Source organism: Pinus tabuliformis, chromosome 4_2, assembly GCF_031772625.1.
Source record: "Pinus tabuliformis cultivar Carrire ecotype Pingquan chromosome 4_2, CPIR1, whole genome shotgun sequence".
Lineage (NCBI taxonomy): Eukaryota > Viridiplantae > Streptophyta > Pinopsida > Pinales > Pinaceae > Pinus > Pinus tabuliformis.
The window spans coordinates 310644700-310651926 of NC_142304.1; positions in this window are offsets into that span (position 1 = coordinate 310644700).

Sequence of the window (7227 nt, forward strand, 5' to 3'; positions counted from 1 at the left end):
AAATTACCTACATATACAAACACATGAGGTATGTCACGATGATGTTACATGTATACTTTTTCCATGTACCTTGGATGGTAGAGCAATTATATGGTATCACAACCTTGCTCCAAACTCCATCCAGAATCAGATGGGCTTTAAGAAAATCTTCCTTGAAAAAATTGTTGATGATAAGACCCCCACCATGTTATTGAAAGAGCTGGGGTAATATTAAGATGGAGCAAAAGGAGAAATTGAAGGATTTCAATCAAAGGTTCAACCAAATCTTGAATAAGTTTTCAGAAAATATGAAACCTCATGACTCCATTACAATAAATTACTACACTTTTGTCTTTCCAGAAAGCATTGTGCATTTTGTGAAGTGAACTGTGAAACAAACACTAATGGAATATTATGAAGAGGGTATCACTGTTGAGAAGGAATTGCACACAATCAGATTCATCTCAAATGATGAACCAATAAAAGACTCCAAAGACAAGGGTAAAAGGTCGCAAGCCTCTCTGAGCAAGGCCAAAGAGAAAGAACCGTCTGATATTGAAAGCTTGACCCATCTTGTCAAGACTTTGTCAAACAAGATGGTAGAGCTCAGATGAGGTCAAGCAAGACCACAATGAGCAGCAAGCCCTCCAGATTCAACCTGTTCAGAAGGAATGCAACTTTTGGCAAAATCAGCAACCAACCGGCAAAGTCTTCACATATCTTCAATGTTGTATTGAATATTGAACACTTAGGCATAGATCAATATTGTTCATATCATCATGAAATTCATTCTAAGAGAACGTGCCCACAGTGGAATCAAGCCATGAGAATGCTTGTTACGCATCTTGTTGATGTGATAATGGCTAAGGAGTAGACTGAGCCTGTGAAAGAAAAGGAAGAAGTTGTTGCAGCAGATGAAACTCCTAATGTCGGGCATGCAATGAACATGTTCAACTGTATACTCACAACCCAAAAGAGTATTGCTAACAAGCAGCCTCCGAGTGATGGTCTGGCCTAGAAGAAGACCAACCGGTATAACCTAAGAAGCTAAGGGCCAGCCACTACAGTCAAGTCACTGAATCAGAAACTTAAAGAAAAATTATTGAGGAAAATCAATCCACCTGTCAACTTTGCGCAGAAAATTCAGAGAGAGTATGGGAAAGCAGTCTCAACAAAAAGTAATTTCGTAAGAAGCAAGGACAAAACCATGACTTTGGAAGTTAAAAACCAAGCTACATCCTCAGACACTTCGGCCATTCTTTCCGTTGTGGACTACAACATAGTTGAGGACATGAAGAAGGTTCACGAGAACATTTCAATGTTTGAGTTAACAAAGATCACCAACCAACAGGATATCCTCTTACGGGCACTTGGGCAGACCACCACAAGTAATCTTTCCTCCTTAGACAAGGAATCTGGTAAGTCTTCAAGTTCTCTAGAATATGTACTTAATGCTTTAACAATGGATGCAAATACTCTTTGCCCACCTTTCTTGTTAACTTTTGAAATCTTTAATTTCAATGTACACAATTGCTTGGTTGATTATGGTGCATTGGTAAATGTAATGCCATTATCTGTTGCCAAGAAAATCAACGCAAAATAGGACAAAACAGATGCACAAATTATTCAGCTATATAGAACTCATGTCCATGCAATTGATGAACTCAGAGATGTGATCATCCGATTATCATTCGATGGGTGAGTCTGCCAATGTATCAACATAGTGATTGTGGACATTTCGGAAGCATATGGAGCGTTATTGAGCAGAGAATGGTCCAGCAAGCTACAAGGGTACTTTTACATGGAATGTTCACATCTATGGCTTCCGTATAAGGGAAGAAATAATCAGATCTGGGTGGATTAAAAAAGATACATGAAACACACTGTCAATCCCTTGAATGGACATAATGAACCGATGGCTTTTGCAAAACCAATTTTAGGAAATTGCTTCATGGAAACCCAACTGGGGTGTTATCTTGTGTAGCCATCCCCAGCCCCACCAGAAACATAGTTGGAGCTCCTTTCTAGTTGAAATGGTGAAAATGACCTTTCTACAGTTAGTAGTAGTGGTAGCAGTACTAGTGTCCATGTACATATGATATGTGGACTTTGTACTTCGATGGTTCCAAAACTCAGGAGGTCTCTTGAGCAAGTTGCATTTTAATGAACCCGCTACAGAGAAATCATTTGATCTCTAGCCACTTGGAATTTGAGAGAACAAACAACACTGCGGAGTATGAAGCACCCATCTTGGGCTTACAAAGACCCATTGACCTCAACATTGACATCCTGAAAGCAGTAGGTGACTTTGAAATTATGGTGCGATAGGTACGCAATACCATACATTGTGTGTCACCTCATCTTAAAATATGTAAACAAGAGGTATGTCATTTTATTTCACATTTCCAAGCTTTTAATATCGTTTTTGTTCCAATAATGTGTAACACAACTACAGATGCATTAGAAAATGTCACTGCTAGGTTGTCTCCATTGAGGGATGGTTTTTCTTTTGAATTCCTTTATAAGCCATCCATCCTAGATAATATCACTAATTTACGTGTTTTTGATGATGACCAGTATATATTGTGCTTCATGGCGAATGCTTATTTTTTCAAAGATGCTATGATCAATGAGGACAAGCACGAAAATGCATCCAATGCAAGTAACGGAAATCTCATCCCAAAGGGTGTGGTATCATGGGAGAAGTTGTATGACTTGCAGAATTGGTTCCAAGGGCATGTTAATGCTAGGACCGACAGTTCCACACTGTCACACAAGAAGATTAACTCAGGAACATAAAAAGATCTGAAGTATGTCAATATTGGTACTTTTTGTACACCACAAGAGCGGCAAGCCTTTATCCACTTATTCAAGCACTATCGAGATGTGTTCGCGTGGACGTGCGATGAGATTAAAACATACAACGCATGAATCATCCAACATGTGATACCAGTAAGGGAAGGGCCAACAGAAGTTGAGAAAATTTCATCCAATGCTTGAGCCTCTTATTCAGAAAGAGTTAAGGAAATTGTTGGATGCCCAGATCATATACAGAGTGTGGCACTCAACGTGGGTGTCAAATTTGGTCCCAATGAGGAAGAAGTCTAGGGAAATATGCTTGTGTTTCGATTTCCGAAATGCCAATCATGCCTCGAACAAGGACAACTACCCTGTGTCATCAATGGAACACATATTGCAAATAGTATCAGGGCTAGAAATGTTTTATTTGTTAGGCAGTTATACCGGATACAACCAGGTTTTAGTTTCAGATCCTGACAGACTTAAGACCACCTTCCGAACAAAGTGGGGCATGTTCGCATTCAGGCAAATGTCATTTGGGTTAGTCAATGTTGGTCCAACATTTCAACGTGCTATGGATATCGCTTTCCGAAGATTGATTGGACGAAACATAGTGGTTTATCTTGACGACGTGGTAGTGTTTTCCAAACAAAGGTTAGACCATATACACCACTTAAAGAAAATATTTGAGTGATGTCGCAAGTATGGGATATCCTTAAATCCCAAGAAAATCATCTTCGCGGTGTCTAAGGATAATCTGTTGAGCCACATTATTGCCAAAACTGGGATCAAGGTAGACCCGGAAAGGGTCAAAACAATTACACAGATTCCCTTCCTAGTAAATAAGAAGGCTATGTAGGCCTTCCTGGGGAAAATCAATTTCCTCTGCAAGTTCATCTCCGACTACGCCAAGATTGTTAAACCAATACAGGAGATGGTGAAGAAGGATGCAATTTATAAATGAGATAAAAGGGAAAAGGATGCATCTTTTCATTTTAAGCAAGTTATAGCAGAAGCACTCGCATTATTTAGCCCAGACTTCAATAAGAATTTATTGCTCTACGCTTTTTATTCTAATACTTCTCCCATCTTTGTACTCAACCAAAAGGATGAACTGAACAACGAGCGTCCTATCTCCTTCATGAGCGCAAGTCTAAAAGGACCAGAAATTAACTACCCCAACATGGACAAACAAGCTTATGTGGTGTACAAGGCGGTAAATCACTTTCAACCCTATCTATTGAAGAATCATTGCATTATCTTTGTTCTTCACCTAGCACTCAGATCACTTCTCATTCAAGAAGAGTTGAGTGAAAGGAGAGTGAACTGGATGACCAGGTTGCAAGAATATGATCTATAAATCAAGCTAGTTCACATAATCAAGGGCCGTGGTCTTTTTCAACTAGTGGTAGAAGTAGTAAACACAAAGGAAGAAGAAGAATATCTTTCAAGATGGGAGCAATAAATTGAGATGTACAACGTTGAGCGAACCTCCCCCACTACTAGCACAAACTCTTGGTACGCGGATGTGCGCCAATACCTTAAGCACGACACAGTGCCCTCCCACTTTTTAGAATGACAAAAGAGGGTACTAATAATTAAATCATTATCCTATCAGTTGGCGCATGGGGTGTTGTTCAGAAAGCACCAAAATGGAATGTCGCTCAGGTGTTTGGAAGTGCATGATTCAGAAAAGGTATTGTGTGATCTCCACGATGGACCAGTTGGGGGTTACTTTGTGGGCAACACAATGACACATAAGGTCATGCAGGTTGGCTTCTACAAGCCTACATTATTCAGACATGCTCATGCTTATGCCCGCAAGTCTCTAGTCTGTCATAGGTGTGCTGGAAAAAACAAGAAGTCAGTCGCCCCATTGTAGCATATTGCAATGGAAGAACCTTTCCAACAATAGGGCTTAGAAATTATTGGAAAAAAAAATTCACATTCATCAAAGCAGCATCACTACATCCTTACTACTTCACATGATGGATGCAGTTTCACTCAAATAGGTGAATGATCAGGAAGTCATTAGTTTTCTACAACAGAATATCATTTCCGGGTTCGGAATTCCTACTTCACTTGTTTTTGACAATGAAACATACTTCTCATCACTAAGACTTTATGATTTTGCATTGGAAAATGGAATTGTATTGAAACATTTAGCCAATAATTATCCATAAAGGAATGGTCCCTCTTAATCCATGAATAAGGACCTAATCCGCATTATAAAAAATACCACATTCTCTAAGCAGCGAAACTAGCACTCCACTTTGGTAAATTCCCTATGGGCTATCTGAGACATGTTGAAACCTTCCATGAACACCTCCCCTTACTTCCTATTGTACGGAAAAGAAGCCATCCTCCCACCCAACATCTACTTTCCTTCTCTCCATCTCTCACAAGAATCCAAAGGTAAGCCATGTTTATTAGTGCAACATATGATGGATACCCTTCACAAGGTACAAGAAGAAAGGTTGAAAGAAAAAGAAAAAAATTCCCTTCACTAGAGTCATATCAAGGGGTGGTTCGACAAGAATTTTGTAGGGAAGAACAAATTCAATGTGGATGACTTAGTCTTAAAGTGGGATAAAACCCATGAGGACAAAGGCAAGCACAATAAGCTGCAATCCCTATGGATTTGGCCATTCATGGTGCACAAAAATCTTGGCCAGCACACTTATCATCTTTAATCACTTGACAAGAAGATTTACTCTCTCCCTGCCAATGGCCAAGACTTAAAATGCTATTTTCAATGAAGATATAGGGTTTTTCCCCGCACTGTGTACAAATTTTTTTCTTGTCTTTTTTTTTTTGTTTTCTTGAGTTATGTTTTGGTTTTCGTCATGTGAATAAGTGTTGTGCCTGTACATGTTGTGGCTTCTAAGTATGTGTGTGGTCAAACTTTAAAGAGTCTTGTGACACTTCAACATTTGGCTAGCCTTCTATCCATCTTCCTTATTTTGGTTATATCTTTTGGCTAATGAAGTTCCAACAGAAAATACGATCCGTCTGAAGGAGAGTTTTGGTCCAACCATGAACCCATGTCTATTCCAGAAACCTCATACCTACACTCGGTATTTATGTTTTGATGTCTTCATGCTTATCCAACTAGTAGAAGTGTAGAAGGGGAAAAATCTAAATGATCAAACCTAAATCAGAGGTCTCTATATGCTTCTTTGAAGGAACAACCTCTTCTTCTCTCAATAAGTCAGGATCCCTCTTTTGCCCCAAAATAAATAAGTGTTGATGCATAGTTCTCTTTAAAATAAATAAATAAAGGCGAAATAAGAGAAAGGTTTCCTGCACAGAGAGGTGAAGCATACAACTCCTCCAGGGAACTATCCAAGCTCGTTGGAAGTGGAGAAATGCTTATGTTCCTATGTGACTCTACTAGGGTATTGTCCAAGCCTACTGGCAATGGAGAAACACCGAAGATGAAAAACTATACTCGGAAAATCTTAAGCTTGCGAGCTACACTACCCTTTCCGACTCGAAACATTGTGATATTGTTGAATATTATGTTGTTTTCAACCAAGAAGGTATAAGGGGGATTGATTCTATTCGTGGGGTAAGTGGAAAGGCCAAAGTAGTCTGCATAATGCATCAATGCTCCCTTAAGAACCGAGGCCATGCACAGAAGAAGTTAACCGAGATCGAGAATTTGGAGTTCAACCAGTGTGTTGCCAAGTGTTGTAGCTGTTGCAACACCCTCCAAAATTTTGGCTTACACTCAATTTCGAATCCTTCCTTGGTCTTGTACATTGTTGTCACAAAAATTAAAGCTTATTTCATGAGCTTTCTTGCAGTGTTTTGTTCCATTTTGCATGTTGAGTTAATTTTCATCTTTTGGCAAGTTTGGTTGTCGCATGTTTGGTTATCGCATGTTTGGCTATCACACAATATTTTCAAGCCTATTATTATGGTTTCAAAAGTTCCTTTGTGTATTTGAGCTTTTCTAACTATTTAAACATTTTTCGCAGTCATACACAAAGTTTTTAGCACCGTCGAACAAGTGTCATCACGATCGTCCCAAAGTCTATCTTAAGTGTCGCACTTTTCGTACCTTGTTGTAAAGTTGTCGCATGGAGGGAGATGATTTATTCATATGTTCAGATGATCTATGTTCTTGAATCGTCAAAGTATTATAAGTGTGTGATCACAGTCAAGTTTCATCACAGTTCATCACCTATCTCACTGATCCCACTCTTAGCCATTTTCGGAAAAACTTCCTGATCAAGCAACTTAGCTTCACCGAGCCCCTTCTAAAATTAACATTCTATAGTCTCATCCCTCTAATTTGTGAACTTGCTTCTTGGCATTGTGAAATGCGTAGTTCCTATCTCCTAGGACTGTTGGACTGCACAGTTCCTATGCCCAAACCCCAGCTTTGACCTGCAGAATTACGCAGCTATGTCCTCCAGCCCAACTTAAACTACACACTTCGCA